This window comes from Onychostruthus taczanowskii, unplaced genomic scaffold (genome assembly GCF_017590055.1).
Source record: "Onychostruthus taczanowskii isolate IOZ18803 unplaced genomic scaffold, ASM1759005v1 scaffold72, whole genome shotgun sequence".
NCBI lineage: Eukaryota > Metazoa > Chordata > Aves > Passeriformes > Passeridae > Onychostruthus > Onychostruthus taczanowskii.
The window spans coordinates 2,964,122-2,981,343 of record NW_024505008.1 but is presented as its reverse complement, the minus strand read 5'-3'; the positions used below and the strand labels follow the sequence as shown (position 1 = coordinate 2,981,343).

The window sequence follows — 17,222 nt, the reverse complement described above, 5'->3', positions numbered from 1 at the left end:
ACCAAGACACAGAAGTATAAAACAGCCCCAAAGTAAAATAAACTACCTCTCTTCATACACCTCAAACAGAGCAATGCGGGGTCCACTATGCCTACTCCTAAGAGAAAATATACCTCAGTCTAGGCATGACAAGAAACCAGAGTGCCCACTTTTTGCCATGTCCCACCAGGAGTTTTCAGTATAGATGCTGCATAAAGCTGTGTCTACAGTCAGCGAAGAAAGCTCTATGGGTTAGCAGAACATGTATATTGCTGCTGAAAGGTCCCTAGAATTCAAATTAAGTACCTTAAAAGACATACCACAAATGGAAAATGGCAACCTTATGGAGCTTGTAATTCAGATAAAGCCAGACTAGCTACCTTGGGAAATAGTTCACAATTTCCAAAGCTATCTTCCTATTAAACGTCATACTTTTTATCTACATCTTGGAGTTGCTTAGGGGTACTTAAGAGTAATCAAGAATATTTCAATACAATGAATAACATTTTCATCATATCCCTTTCAAAAGAAAAAGAAAACTAGCCTAAACTTTGACTTCAAATTTATAGTAAAATTCCTTATTACCAACTGATAATTATCAACACTAAAAAAAGCAGAAACTGGGAAAATATAGTGTGATGGGCCTGACTTTTAAATGCACAAGCGTCAAAAAATATAAGCCCTAACATCACTGGTGCTTCAGAACCCACTTCCAGTCACTAAAACTGGCTAACTTGCAGTACCATTGACACATGTACAACTAATTCCTATTTGAATCATCATCTCTCTTTCCAGACATGCAATAAAGAAAATTCTTTCATTTGCCTGCCTGAGTGTCCTGGTTTTGGCTGGGTTAGTGTAGCTGTGTTTTGGATTCAGGATAAGAGGTACGGTGCTGTGTTTTGGAATTAGGATGAGAATAACATCGGTGGATGGTTTGGCTATTGTTAAGTAGTGCTTACCCCAAGTCCAGGAGTTTTCTGTGCCTCATTCTCTGCTAGTGAGTAGCTGCACAAAAAGCTGAGAGGGAGCACAGCCAGGTGACACGAACCTGCCAAAGTGACATTCCACACCACAGAAGATCATGTCCAGTATATAAATTGGGGAAGTTATCCAGAAGTGGAGATGGTGGCTCATCAGTGATGGGCTAGGTATCAGTCAGCAGGTGGTAAGCAACTGTACTGCACATTACTTGTCTGTCTCCAGTTTTATTTCCCTTTCTCTCTCCTCTTCATTACAATTATTATCGTTAGCAGTATTTTATTTTATTTCAGTTATTATACTGCTTTTATCTCAATGCACAAGTTTTACCTTTTTTTCTTAATTCACTCCCCATTCTACTGGGGCAGAGGGAAAAGGGAAGGGAGTGACTAACAGGCTGTATGGGACTTAGCAGTCAGCTAGGGTTAAACCATGACACAGAATAAACTGCCTGCTGACAGAAGAGTTTCTTAAATTAACCAGCGTACCAAATATATTGATTCAGCTAATAGTGTTTTTGCTAAGACAATACTTATTTCACCTATGTATTTAAAATCAATACCTATAACAGTCAAATGTCTCTATAGCAAGCTTTACACAGATTGGTCTCCTGAATTTCTGTTGGCCAACAGAACCTGGAAGAATATAGAAACGACAATAGCAGAAACACCTAAAATTAGCCCAATAAAATCTTACATGGTTTATCTTTCCTCTTTGGATACACACTCAACAAACTGCAGTACCAGAGACATCCCATCCAGATGGAGGTTAATACTCTTCAGGAGAGTGCAACAGGATTAAAAGCAGTGAAGACTTGACTAGACTACAGAGCAGGCCACCAGCCTCACCAGCAGTATCACTACTAAATAACTCACTAGAAAGATTGCTCAGAAAAGTGGTTGAGAAGCTTTCATCACAGTCATAGTACAAGGTGACTCGGGATGCAGACCCATGATCTGCTATAGTCTGTATGACACACTTTCAGCCCTTCTCCTACTTCTAGATTCTCCACTCCAGTCCTACATCATTTCTTATATACTCATAAAAGCACTTGGGTTTTGAGATACCTTGTAGTTTATCTAGTTCAATGACTTGCCATGGGCAGCATCACCTTTCACAAGATCAGTTTGCCCAAAACATTTGTCTGGCCTTACACATCATGGGATCGGGCACCCACAGCCTCCCTGGACAACCTGCTCTCATGTCTCAGCATCCTTGCTGTAAAAAATTTCTTCCTAGAAGCTAATCTAAACTTGCCTTCTTTCAGTTTAAAGCCACTGCCCTGTGTCCTATCACTACTACTTGTGACAGCACTCATATCAGTGAGCCAGCTGAAGCAATGACAAGCATTTCTTATCTCTACTTCTCTGTAGCTGGATCTGCTTCTTTACCTGGCTCACAGTGCAGCCAGCTGACCTGCTGCTTGTCTTGGAAAGATGGGGCAGGAAGCAGAGAGGAGTGCCCCCCATTCCAGCAACAGGGATCTAATGTGAACAGGCTGTGAAACTGCACCCTGGGCACTTTTTTTAACAGAATGGGTCTGTAGCTGTAGGTAAATAACTTCTGGTCCCAGTCTGATTCATAGAAACACTCAGGCATAAAAGAAAAATCATTAACAAAACCAGTGTACTAACAAGTAACTGATAATGAGCTGAGCAGAAAGGTAAAGATGATATAACAGCAAATCTTTTTCCAATAAAACTCAGTCACATTATGAGAACAGTGTAAGGAATGCTCTGAGTACTTAAATAGTAAGTTCTTAAAGTCCACACAGCAAATAAAATGCTGGAAAATAACCATGAAAAGTAACAAATTTAAACCCATTAAATTGTAATCTGAGAATTCCACTCAGTACAAATTTGTGAAACTCGTCTGCAGGCTAAGTAGATATATGTACAATGATACCTTTAAAGAGAAAAAAAGTCCTTCTAAAGAACCAAACAAATTCACAGAGCAGTATTAAATTTCATAAGAGGATGTTTTCATGTCCATTGTTTGTTTCAGTAAGCTTGTGGAAAAAAAATTTAAAAGATATCTATTCATTCTTTGTATGTAAGCTTTACTTCAAAGAATTCCAGTAATCTATTGTAAATCTAAAAAACTCCTCAGTCACGACAGCACATTGTTCCCCAAAGGAACAGTGGGTCAGATTCAAAGTACCAGCAATAGAGTTGTATTCAGGACTTTTTCTATAGAGCCTGAAATGGGCAAAACCTCCAGAGTCAGTGCTGAGTCTTCAAGGGAAAAAAAAAATAAGGTTGTGAATTTAAAAGAAGAGGTTCTAAAAGAGAAATCCCCACTGAGTAATTATAAGGAAAAGCTCTCCCAAACATTTGCTAGCTAGTACATAAAAGGCAATTCAGTAAAGACCATAGTCAAATGAACTTGCAGATTTAAATACAGTCATAATTGGCTACAATCACTGAAAAGGCAATCTCAAGAAGACAGACAAAATCCAGGCACTGGTGAGAAAACTCCAATAATTAAAGATATTTTACTAAGAGAGCAGTCTGAGTGTGTGCTGTGTGTCAGAAATGATGATGCCCTTGTCTGCCTCCAGCTGCTCAGTACTGTTGGCCTGCTGGAAATTTTCATCTTATTCCTACGTCTACCCACATCTGCTAACCTACTGCAGAAAAAAAGTCAGGTCATCTTAAACACAATAAATATTACATCTGTCTTAACCCATCATGTTCTGACAGCGGTGGGCTGGGGAGTGCCTAGACTAACACCAGCGGTGGCAGGCACATCAGACCTCCAGCTGACAGGCAGGCAGTAAGTACTGGCAGTGATTTCAGCAACAGCCATCACCTGGGGCTCCTATCTGGAGCTACCCTGTGAAGACCAATACTCTGGTCAGCAAATAATTTTTTTTTTTCTTTTTAAAGAAAGTGAAATAATATCTAAAACACTCAGAACAACGGACTCAATGAATTCTAAACCCAGAGGAGCATATGAAGATATTCTTTCTTCATTTTCACATTGACTGCACTCTGCGACAGACCCCAAGCCACTATCCTCAGTTGTTAAAGTTTTAGCTTCCCCTACACAAGAGCTTTTTCAGTCTTTCTTATGTAGTTACAAAACACTGAATTTTAACAACCTGTGGGCATTCTTTATCCAAGATGCTATCATAAGACTGCTTTGCCATTCCTAATAGAACATGATGCCACTCTCTTTCACCCTGCCTCCTTAAAGATTCCAAGAAAATACCAGGAGTTACTAAAAGGGCACTACCTTTCTGCTGTATTATGGGTATTTCTTCTCCTTTGAAAGCAGATATTGTTAACACCTTGCTCTTCAGTGTCACCAAAACAGTGCTCTGTTAAGATCAAAAGTATCCAGCTAGCTTCATAATTGCTATTGCTTTCATAACACTTCTTTTGCCAATGATGGTATGCCCCTGAAGAAGGTCTGTTACCTACTCATGCAAACTTAATACTTTAGCCAAAAACTTCACACAAAAAAACCCATAAAGTGGAAGACACATTTTGTCACAAGCTGGCTCATGTGGTTCTGAGCAGCTTGGTTCATGTAACATCACTGTAAAAAGTTAGGTATAAGAAAGGAAACCAGTTCAATCTCTCTCAAAAGCTTCAATATTTATCTTTGAAAGAAAAATGAAGGCAACAGTTTCTCAAAAAACAGAGAGTGGGTTTTGGAAAGGGACTATAGATACCCAATCTCTCCTGGTTTAGAATTACAAATTTTGAGTTTTATCCCTGCCAAACCAAAACTAAGTAAAAGCAACAATTTAAACTGGAAAATAATTTCCCTATATTTGGATAACTCAGAAATGGCAAGTATTTCATGCATCTGTCTAAGCTGCCAGAACAACTACAAGAAACTTAAGTCTAAAAAGAAGTGTTCAATCTTATTAGAAGAACAATACTTGGAATGAAAACTATCAGTCAAACCCAGCTATATCATAAAGTCAGAAGAATCAAGGTCAAATTACTTTTTATCATTTATGACTACATAAAGCTTGCATTAGGCAGCGGGGGAAACTGGCAAGTCTCGTTTGGCAAAAGCAGCTGACAGCACCAAAACCTGCAGCAAGGACTGTAAATACAATCCAAAAAACAAAACCGTTCGATTTTATGTAGAAAACTGAAAATTGTAACTGTTCAGCGCGGAGCGGCAGCAGGCACAGCGCAGCGCTCGGCAGGGCCTGGGGGCCAGTCCCGGGCAGCGGCACCGTGGCCATTTCCCCGCACCCCCGGTGACCCGGGCACACCGGTACTTCTACACGCGTTCCGGCAGCCCACGTGGGCAGCGCGGACGGCTCGGGGGCAGCCGCCGCGGCCCCGTCCGCTCCCGCCGCCGCTCTGGGCCTGACGCCAAGCACACGGGACGCCCGTGGGCCCGCAGTCTCCATCCCGGTGCAGGGCTGGAGAGGCGCCTGGGCGCCACCACCCCGACTCGCCCGCCACGGGCGCCGCCAGGCCGGTCGCGCCCCTGCGCGCGCGGCGCCGTCACAGGCAGCGCGCGGCCGCTCTGGGCCTAGTGCCGCGCGCCGCTCCGACCGCCCCCTGCTGGCTCCACTTCCGGGGTCCGCGCGCCGTGACGTCAGCGCCCGGGGGCGCGGCGGGGAACCCGGAAGTGGAGCGCGAGGGGCGGCGGCCTTGCCCTGCCGAGCCCGGCGCCCTCAGGGCTGCCGCCCCAGCGGGGGCTTCGGGGCTGGGGATGCCGGTCGGGGTGCTGCCCTGAAACCAGCTTTTTGAGGAGCTCTGTCGGAATAAAGTCACGAGGGAGGCGGCGGGCCGCCGGCAACGCTGAGATCGACCGGGCGGGTACCGGCATCTAGATACCGGGCTGTTGCTCGAGTGCTGAGAGATCTCACTGGGAATGTCGTGTTTCCATTCCCGGCTTTCCATTTTGATCAGTTAGGAGTTTGTAAAAAGAAAAGACGATAATTTTTTTCGTGTTAGGTGTTTCAGGCATCTTCAGAAATACATGAGGACTGTGTTGTATTGGTCTGCAGTAAAACACTGATTGCCACGAGAAGTCCCAACACTTTTGTACTTACATAGTGAGAAGCGCCTGGGTTTGATTTCAAGGATACAGTGTCTTCCTCCCTTGAAAAGCTCTCCGGAGTTGGTCAGATGACTGCTGACAACCTGCATCATGCAAATGCTCTCATGGTTCTGCCTGCACAGGACAGTTGTGAGGTGTTCCTGTCCCAAGGACATCTGAAAGCTGCCACATACCATGTGTGCAGCTGAAATGTTTCATCCCCTCTTACATCCCCGTCATGACTGATGGCAAAATTCAGCAGACTAGAGCCATCTAGTACGTCTATGTGGAAGAAACATTTTTCATCAAAGTCACTCACAGCTGCTCTCTTTGTAATGACCCAAAGCAGCAACCTTGTATTTTCGCTCTCAGTGCAGTAGTTTGGGTAGGAGGAAGCCTTTAAAGGCCATCTAGTCCAAGCCCCTCTGCAATAAGCAGGGACGTCTTCAAACAAATGAGGTTGCTCAGATCCCTGTCCAGCCTGACCCTGAATGCTACCAAGGATGGGACATCTACAACCCCTCTGGGCAACATATTTTGGTGTTTCCTGCAATAACTAAGGAAGGAGCAAGTGAAATACTTTTCTTCTTTGGTGCAGAAGATATTATAATCTCTTGGAGAACAAGTCTGTTTACATTTTAGTAATTATGTTTGAGCCTCTCATATTGAGACTATTTTCCCTGTATTTCCCATGTTAGAAAAAAGTTGCACTTAGATGTGGGTCTTTTGGTGAGACATTAGGGATGCTATTTGTGTAAGCAATCTTGTCCTCCCATTTGAAGTTCATTCTATCTCTCTTTGCAAGTACTACTAAATGGCAAAGTGAACCATGTTAGTACTGACTCTATTAAAAGTAGTCTGTGTTTTTTATTGGGGTCCTAATCTGGTTCACCATCATTCTTCATCTCTTGCAGTACCCACAAAAAAAAAAAAAAAAAAAAAAAAAAAAAAAAAAAAAAAAAAAAAAAAAAAAAAAAAAAAAAAAAAAAAAAAAAACTAAAACAAACCAGTAGAATATAGAAGTCTAGATCAAGTTTCATGGACAGTTAGTGTAAGTAGTACAGCTAAAAATGTGCTGTATCTCTGATCTTGATACAGCCTTTTATAATTACAGGTCCAGGGAAGGATTTAAGGAGGGCAACTTTATCGAGTCAAGTCAGAGGTTGTTGTGGGTTTGGAGATGCTTGACCCACAAAGAGATGTTGGCCACAGATTTGAAGCTCTTCAAAACTTCAAAACTCTACAGTTTGAAAGGTAATAGTTTGAAAGGGCAGGTTTCCAAGACTTGTAGGATTGATCCCGAAACTCCAAGTATCAAAGTGAAGAGGAACCAGAGGTAGTATGTAGTTAATAGCCTTTTGCTGGAAGCTGGGCTTTTATCTTCTGTTTGCATGTAGAACTGTGAAGTTTGGATGCCTTCATGGACTTCTGTGAGCTACAATAATGCCAGTAATAGGCTAATATTAGCAAAAACATCTGCATGCCTGTTGAATGCCAGGTTGGACAGGGCTTTGAGCAGCCTGGTCTAGTGCAAAGTTCCCTGCCAATGGCAGAGGGGTTCAAACAAAATCATCTTTAAGGTCCCTTCCACACCAAACCATGTTATGAGTGTCTGATTCTATGCATGTCTGGTGAGGTTCTTGAGCCCCCTTTTATAAATTCAAAGTTCAGCCTGTGACCTAACACCACCCTATCAACTAGACCATAGCACTGCAGGGATGGTGACTTCACCACCTCCCTGTGCAGACCATTCCAATGGCCCATCACTCCTTCTGTGAAGAAATTCTTCTTAATGTCCAACCTGAACCCCACCCCCGGTGCAGCTTAGGACTGCGTCATTTTGTCCTGTTGCTGTTGTCTGGGACAAGAGACTGACCCCCATCTGCTACACACTCCTTTCAGGCAGTTGTAGAGAATGACAAGGTCAGAGCCTCCTTTTCTCCAAGCCAAAGAACCCCAGCTCCCTCAGCTGCTCCTCATAGGAATTGTGCTCCACACCTTTCACCAGCTCTGCTGCCCTTCCCAGGACACGCTCGAACACCTCAGCATCCTTCCTAAACTGAGGGGCCCAGAAATGGGCACAGCACTCAAGGTGCAGTCACACCAGAGCTGCGAACAGGAGAAGACTGAGTTCCCTGGTCCTGCTGGCCACACTACTCCTGATACAGGCTGTGGTGCCATTGGCCTTTTTGGCCACCTGGGCACTGCTGGCTCTTACTCAGTCTGGCACTGTCCCTTTCTGCCAGGGCACTGTGCAGCCACTCTGTCCCCAGCCTGTAGCACTGCAGGGGATTGTGGTGGCCAAAGTGCAGGACCTCACACTGGAACTTGTTAAACCTCCTATCTTTGGATTTGGCCCATCTATCCAGCCTGTCCAGGTCCCTTCAGAGCCCTCCAACCCTCCTGCAGAGCAACACTCACTCCCAGTTTGGTGTCATCTGCAAATTTGCTAATGGACTGAATTCCCTGATCCAGATCATCAGTAAAGATATTAAACAGGACTGGGCCCAACACTGATTCCTGGGACACAACCAGTGACTGGCCACCAACTGGATGTAACACCGTTCACCACAACTCTCTAAACCCACAGAAGAGTGTATCTGTCGGTTGTGTATCCAAGATTATTAAACTGCTTTCATTTCAGTTCACAGTTTAAGCAAAATCATAATGTTCTTATGTGGGGTAAGTGAAGGTGCAGATGCAGCAGAAATTAGTTTCATAAAATGTCTTCAAAAACTCAGACTTTACCCATGTCTGGTAAACAGAGCTGCATTTCAGGAAATGTAGAGGAAAGAATGTGGTTTATGAAACAACAATCCCCTACAAAAAGCATATGTGACCATATAACTAAAACTCTCTTGGACTACATTTAGTTAATGAGTGTCAATTTCTCTAATCTGTAGAAGGCTGCAGACCTAGTTAAAAATGATGAGTGAATGCAACATTTGCTACATTGTTCTTCATGGACATAGATGGCCTCTGATACTGTAAAGGAAATGTAAGGAATATGACAAAGCTAAAACTGCATAACACATCCTTTTCGTAACAATTATTTCCAAATAAGCTGGATTGAATCAATTTATATTCAGTCACTCTCCTTGGAATGACCAGTTACTCCATACTAAGCAGATATGAATAGAAAGTGTGATAGCCTAGTTTTGGCTGGGATAGTTAATCTTCATCTTAGGTTGTACAGTGCTGTTTTGCTCGTAGTATGAGAATAACGTGGATGACACACTGGTATTTCAGTCATTGCTCAGTAGTGCTTACCCTACATCCAGGACTTTGAAGTTTCTCATGCTCTGCCAGCAAGGAGGTATGTATGAGAGGGCATGGCCAGGACATACTTCTCTAGTATGACTAGGCATCTCTCATTTGTTTGCCTGGACTTGTTCTCTAAAGGAGTCCTTTCTGTTACCATGTCTTTGTTCCCCCCCCCGCAAAATATAAGTAGTAAAACAAAGGCCAGATGTCTTGTTCCTTTGCCATTAAATAATTAGGGAATTGGATTTGAAAGAGGGCGTTTCAAAGACAAAAATTGTCAACTGCCAGTCATATGAAATAATGGCAAGACTGCACTGAAAACAGCACAGAGGGCTAAAAAAAACTGAACCCAGAAACAAGACTCAGATTTTCAAGAAAACCACTAAAGCAATAATACTTTGGAAGGAAGGGACCCCACGATGCACTGGGAATGTGAAATAGCAAGCCAGCCAATTGATGAAGTTGCCAACTGACCTGGGCAAGTGACTGTGCCAGTGTCTGTCTGTATCATGGAAATGAGAAAAGCTGTTCTAACTGAGGGGTGCAGCCCGTGTGACAGAGCATGCGGTTTTCAGTGCTGCCAGTATGAATTATTTTTTTTTTTAATTTAGAGGAAAAAATTCTTACTTGAACCATATGAAAAGTGGGAGAGGTTACTTTAAGACTTTATCATATCTAAAAAGAAGCACACCAAGGGCATAAGGTATTTGTCAATAACAAGCGATCATGCTCTGAAGACAGTTTTTAGAATAACAAATACGTCTGTAACAAGGATTATTTCAGATGTCTGAGAAAAGACATCACATCAACTCAAAAAACTGAACTGAAAAAATGAATGAAAATATTGTGAATGAAACCATTTTAAATCCCAATATGTAAACTTCTGAAGTTTAAAATTGTAGCTCAATGAAAACAGGGAAAAAGCTCTTAAGATCATAAATATATGCAGGATAAATAGAAAAATATGGAATTTGATAATGGACACCAAGAAAACTAGGAGTTATTTCAAACTTATGTGAGATAAGAGTCAAAGCATAAAACAGAAAAAGCTGCAATAGGCACTATTTTTTTATTCACATTCTGCAGTGCACTTTATGATATGTTCTTTGTTGTCCTAGACCTTATTTGTTTCAATTGATTTTATTTATATTTTTGTCTTTTTAAAAACTGCCTGAAGAACTTAAACCAGTGTGAAGATGCTGAAACAGAAAGCAAAACACGATGAGAAATTTGGAATGCAGAATATTCCTTATACCACCCACTCACAATTAAAACTTTATCTACTCCAGATAACACAGTAATGATGAGCAGGATTTTAGAAGCAGCTGATGGATGATTGTAGCAAGTAGGATGTCTGATTTTAATAGCTATCCTGCAATGCAACTTTCATAAGCAGTTGTTAGGGCTGCCTGCAGCACTCAGTGCTCATAGAACACCGCGGTCCTTTCTGCAGAAGTCCCAACATTTCTGCTTTCAGTATCTGGCACTGTGAGTTACTAACGCTGTTAGTTCTCAGTCATAGTACTGCTTGTTAAGGCCATGCTAACCCTGGCAAACAGGGTTACAAACAGGGCTATCCGGCTGTACTGAGACTGGTCACTTTGCGGTTGCTCAGGTTGGATTTACATTTGAAGTAAATGTGGTCTGTTTATTCCACTTAAGCTTTGCTCTGCATCCTGGAATTGAAGGATGCGATCCATTTTAGGAATAATTTTCTTTGACAGAAGGATTCAAACTGTATCAGACTGGAGACAAATACTATTGAAAAGTGCATTGTCATTTTGACCATCCCATGTCACCTGCTTTATGAATATCACAAAATACTATATAGCGCTGAGCAATGTGTTTGCACTATATAGGTTTCCCTATGGAGCAGCTTCACCCCAGCTCTTGTCAAACCCCAATCTGGAAAACAAATCAATTTTTTAGTCTTAAATTTGTTTGTTTTGGTTAATGACAGTTCCTACTTCTAGAGATTAAAAAAAAAAATAAAAAAGCATAGTCTTATCAAAGTGCCTTCTGAATCATAGCTCAAAAGAAAAGAGTGTTAGAAATAGTAATGCTCTTTAGAATTGCCTTTGCAGTTCCTTTCCATATATTCTTTTGGCTTGACATCGATGGAATTGGCTTTTTGTGTACAATTTATAGTGCATGTAAAGAATGTATTTAATGAAAAATAAAAATCTGTTAGTTTTCCTGACAAAGATAATGTTTTACCTTTTCCAAAATACTTTTCACAATAGTTGAACTAGAATCTTCAGGAAAAAAGTGAAATACTGCAAAACTCATTAAAAAACAGCACTGTTGTTGAGTGCTCTGCAGGGCTGGAAAATGTCTTTTTTGGCTTTAAAGATTTCTTAATTCAAAATTCTTATTTAACTTGTTGTTTACACTCTGAATCTGTTTCTTACATACTATTCCTGGATAATTTATTTTGGTTCCTGCTATTGTGCCAAAAGGATGATATATAAATACTCTTAAATTCATCTTCAGCAGTTTTTGCTGAAAGTTGAACATACATAAATCTGTTGTGACATTCACTCTGATGCTTCATTATATGTTCTCAAGAGTTTTTACAGTCTTTTATGTCTTTGTTTTTCACTTACTGCTTTTGCATTTGTTGTAAAGATTAAATATATATGATATATATTTCAAGTTACCACTCATAATTCTTTGGTGTTGTATTTGGTTGTTAAAAATATGCCAGACTGATATGCAAAGTTTTGGTGGAATGGAACAAAAATTGAAAGCAACACTCATGACAGAACTTTATGGTCTGTGTTCTACTATTTACTCTGTAGATATATGGGTTTATGATGCAAACCTTGTAAAGTTATTTCACTGCTCTTATATGTGCAAACAATTTAATGTACTTTGAATTTTGAAATACTTGATCTCACTATAACATTACATGATTTATTTTTGCAGGAATGTACTCAGCATACCTATAATTTTTCTGTTCTAAACTATCAATCCCTCAGCTCCACAAAAGATTTTTGAATAAATTACACATTTTAGAGCAGATGATTGCTTCAGGGTATTATATAACTTTTTAAAAAATTTGTACAACTGCCATCTAAACATTTGTGTACACAGAAAATGGAAAAGCAAATACATGTGCCTTTTCTGTTATGTACTTAAAGGGCACCTTTTGATGGAGGTGCACCTTACATTGGAATTATCTCTGTGCTGATACAAAAGTCTGATGGTGTTACAGCCAGTAATTATACCGACCCAGCACAGCTCTTGGAAATAAAGAACATTCTGCCATGTTCTGGTTAAAGTAGGCCAGATGACTGGTATTACACATTTGTGTGGCTTTAATGCAACAACCTCTCTCAGTTTCTTCATTCATAAATGGAAGGGCATGTGTGAAATTTGGGAGCCCTAACTGAAATTTATTGTTTGAGGAGACCTAATCCATTTGCCTCTGAAAACAAAGTCTTCACAGCACTTGTTTGGCCATTAATTTCCTGAAGTTAATCCATAACTGCAGGTAGGATTCCTGCCAACAGAATTCCCAAAGCCATCTGTGATTTCAACCTCTTATTGCCCCAATGTTTGTCCATTTTCTAGAGAAAAGCATAATCTTAATCTACATATAAAATCCCTTTAAGACATGTTAATTACATGGAATACGTATATATTTATACATATAAGAAGTATCCTGTACATTACCAAACAACTCGTTAAAGATTACATTTCTGAATTTTACAGACAGGTTAATATCCAAGTGAAAATGACTACTGCATTTCTTGAATTATAACCTTGCAGGTGGTTGGTCTCAGTTTTACATTTATTGAATTCCTGGTTCTCTAAGACCCTGTATCAGGTTTGAGAAGGCATAGGCTTTACTGATTAGTATTTAGATATTTGCATATTGTGAAAACAGATGTGCTATGGATTTCCAAGGGTGAATTTAAAGTTCAAAGAAATTAAGGAAAATAAAACCTGAGACAAAATACATTAGTCTAAGTAAAAAATACAACTCACTAGCAGCACAGCTGCCACTATCCCAGATAACAAAGGTAGCTTAGAACAATGCAAGAACATAGATTCATGTGGAACATTAGGAGCAGAAGTGTTCAGTTCCTAAACCTGAAATTATTATCCGTGTAGGACCCACACAACTTTAGGTCTATATAACAATCAAGAAAATTAAATACTGGTCCATGTATAACTGAGTGGCAGGAGTACTCATATTGTAAATTACAGCAGTTTTAATAAACCAGTAAGTTTGTCAAGGATGCCGGTAAGACAGTATTGAGGTGGAAAAAAAAAAACCAGTCAAGCTGATCCATGAAGAACTAGGTGACCGTATTTCTTTATGGAAGCCAAATATTCAAAATTTACTGACTTTTAGCCTCAAAAACACAAATTATGGGACAAAATGATAAAATTGTTGGATATTAGGCAATCACAAGTTTATCAAAGTTGCTTGTATAATCATATTCCATTCTCTAGTGAATTAATCTAGGGACAGAATATACCTAAGCATGTCATTAACAGGTGTTGTAAAGAACATTCCTGGGTGCATTGCTAATTATTCATCAGGTATTTTCTAATGACTGAGTGCTTGTACTTACTAGGAGAATGGAAAAAATATTATTTTTCTGTGGTGGTGTTTGAGGCTGCCAGGACAAGGGAAGAGACGAGAATCTTGACTTCATGTTTCAGAAGGCTGACTTAGTATATTATGATATCTATTATATTATATTAAAATGATATACTAAAAAGAATAGAAAGAAAAGGATCCATCAGAAGGTTAGAAAGAACTGGAGAGGAATGATAACAAAAGCTAGTGGCTCTCAGATAGTCTGAGCCAGCTGACTGTGATGGCCACTAATTAGAAACAACCAATATGTACCAATCACAGATGCACCTGTTGTATTCCACAGCAGCAGATAATTATTGTTTACATTTCTTTCCTGAGGCTCCTCAGCTCCTCAGGAAAAAAATCCTGGCAAAAGGATTTTTCAGAAAATATCATGGCTACATTTTGCTAAAAAGTTGCCCATAAAGGAAGAAGTTATGTGCTGTTGCAGCAAACCTCCATCATCAGTGAAGTTTGAAACCTGTGTTTGGCATGGAAAACATGGTATTCTGCTTGACATAATAACTGGAAAAAATAAAAGCTGTTGAATATGATCATGTTTATGTGGTTTTTTGCCTTATTTCTAGACAGAGTATGGATGTAACTCAGGGCAGTGCAGACACCAAGGCTGTTGTCAGTTGGAGCTTGGATCAATTTACTGCAGAATCTCTGTAATCATGGGGGAGGCACCAGCCCTGGAGGGACTGAAAAGATGTGCAGATGTTGCTTGGCAGTGCTGGGTTAATCATTAAACTTGATGCTTCTAAAGGGAAAGACAGAAACGTCCTACTGTTACCCAGTGGGTTACTGCTGAATTAATGCATCAGGGAGAAAACCTAGTGAACGGGACACAACGGTCTTGTTTTGTTGTGGTTTTTGGGTTTTTTTTGTGGTTTTTTTTTTTTCTCTTTTTTTTTGGTGTTTGGGTTTTTTTGAGTTTTTATTTTTGTTTGTTTGTTTGTGTTTCCGTTGCTTGGTGGTTTTTTTTGTTTTTGTTTGTTTGTTTGTTTGTTTCCCAGTGTGACTGTTTAAAGATTACAAGGTGTGTGAATTTAAAGGACAGAAGCCCATTTGGAACAATTCCATGTTGTTTATGAGGGGGTTTATTCTGGATTAGATTGTTTCACTTGCAAAATGTATTTTATTCATAAGAGTTCCCCAGAAGATGAGGATTTTCAGAAAAGGTATTTTAGTCAGTTTTACCTCATAGGCAGAAAATGTATAATTATCAGACACTTTCTTTAGTAGGGCATATTACATTGTATCTTCTAAGAGATGCTTGCAACCTACTAACAGCTGAAGCTGTCATGGATATTAAGGATTTCAATCCAGTAGTGAAATTTGTATCAGCCATGATTTCAGTGACTTCTTGCCAGCTTAGGGATAGTTGTCTGTTAAATTTAGAGATACAGTCTTAATTCAGAAGAGCACTTTACTCATCAGTATTTGGTAACTGCCAGTTCTTCCTGAGACACTTGTTATAGAATCACTTTCTTCAGGGGGAAAAAAAAAAAGTATTTGGATTTATTTTTACTTCTTTGCACTAAGAGTCCTTAGATTTTAGTGTTTTTCTGTCAGCATCGTATTGTTTCACTTGCTGGTAATAATTGGTAATTTTCAAATGATGCTGCTTAAGAGGAATAATCTGGTTCCTCCATCATTTACTGATGGATATTGCAAGGCCTTTTGCCCCACCTGCTCAAGACCTTGCACGCTTTTCTTATACTGCCTTCCTGTCAAAATCAATTAGTTTAGTCAGCGTTTCAAGTGCTGGAGTCCAAAGGTAGAGGATAAAGCAAGCTCACCTTTACTCATTACACACAGAATAGCTTTAGAGATTCTGCTTCCATTCATAACACTGTTTACAATATGGAAAATTGCTACAGAAAAGTGGCTTTCCTTCTCAAGATCTATCTAGTCACTTAGAAATCTCTCAGTTGACATCAAGTTATTCTCTCATTTCATGTCTAATTGGCAATGGATCTAATTCCTCTGTCTTTCAACTGTTGCCTTGGGAGTGTGAGTAGTGTTTCTCACTAGAAATGATTGCACATATTTTGGAACTCCATAAAATAATATTATATCAGCATATAATTGATATTTTACTGTACATAAGACTCACTAATACTTTGTGAAGACCTTCCAGCTGAGAGGGAAAAGGAATATTTCTACCAGCAGAAGCTAATTGGAAGAAGAGACCTTCATGTCTACCATGCACTGCTGTGATGATGTAAAGGTGAATTAGAGAACATCCATTTGCCATTGTGCATTTTTCCTGAGCAAATAGCATAGATACATATCATATTCCCCCTCCTAGAATAAAGCATGCTCTATGGGAGTCTGTCAGGACAACAGACACTAGAAAACAGGGCCGTGTCTAAATGTTAAGCTGTTCCCAAAATATCTCTTTCTCCTCTCTTTTTGAGTTTCATTATTATTAATGCAATTTCAATTTTGCCTTGCTTCTAATTTTATTAATTACCTTTCAAAAGATGAAAGATGTTAAGATATGGAGCATTCTGAAGGGGACATTAAACAAACCTAATCAGAGATATTCCATACTATGAAGTCTCTCATTGAAGCCTGTTTTGTAAAAGCAGCTTATTAAATTGTTAAATAATAATTAGGTGTGAACATTAATGATAATAGTTAACCTAGTTTGTGCTATCTGATCCAATTAATTTCTATAAATACAATAACTTCCTTTTGAGCTAATTCAGTTGAGACAGTGAGGCCAGCTCTTGCCCACTCAGAAAGGTCTTTTGTACAAAACAGACTTTAGTGGGTTTTTTTTGACCAACTTTTCAGGAGGAATTAACACAATCAGATTGCAGTGGTCATGAAACTTGGGGCACACACTGCAGCCAACTAATCTGACTTATGTTGCTTTTATTTATTTAAGCTAAAACATACATGTGAGACATTCCTGGATCAATAAGTACTGTCAAAGAGCCAGGACATTGCATCATTCTTAAAAATTAATTTAATCTTAAATCAATATTACAATCAGCAGAACTTTTTAAAGAATATAGAACTATTGTTTTATAAAGAAAAGCCAAAGAAAGCAGCAGTCTTACAGTTATAAAAGTATTCCTAATTTTACACACAAGCATCTATGGAAAACATCTACACAATGGAAAAATGGTCAGCTCTTTCAATTTTCAATGAAGTGTTTAAGTTTAAAGCAAAGTGTTGATAAACTAATGGCATGTTACTTAGTGATCTTAGTTGTACAATTCTTATTGTTACTGTAATTTTATTGAATAAATACGAATGTTGTAGAAGTGTGTATTCAGCATTAATTAATATTGCCAGGATGATGTCCCTTTTATACCCTAAAAGTTATTTGGAATGGTTACATTTCCAGCAGGTCCAAAGAGGAATAATC

General features: G+C 39.5%; 1 protein-coding gene across 1 annotated transcript in view; it reads right to left on the bottom strand.

Moving 5' to 3' along the window:
- Positions 1-4,262, bottom strand: part of FAM172A (family with sequence similarity 172 member A) — a 250,086-nt gene extending 245,824 nt beyond the window's left edge. Inside the window, exon 1 of the mRNA XM_041422212.1 lies at positions 4,198-4,262. The gene's annotated coding sequence lies outside the window, so the exon portion shown is untranslated. The remainder of the gene's footprint in view (positions 1-4,197) is intronic.
- Between the last annotated feature and the right edge of the window lie 12,960 nt (positions 4,263-17,222).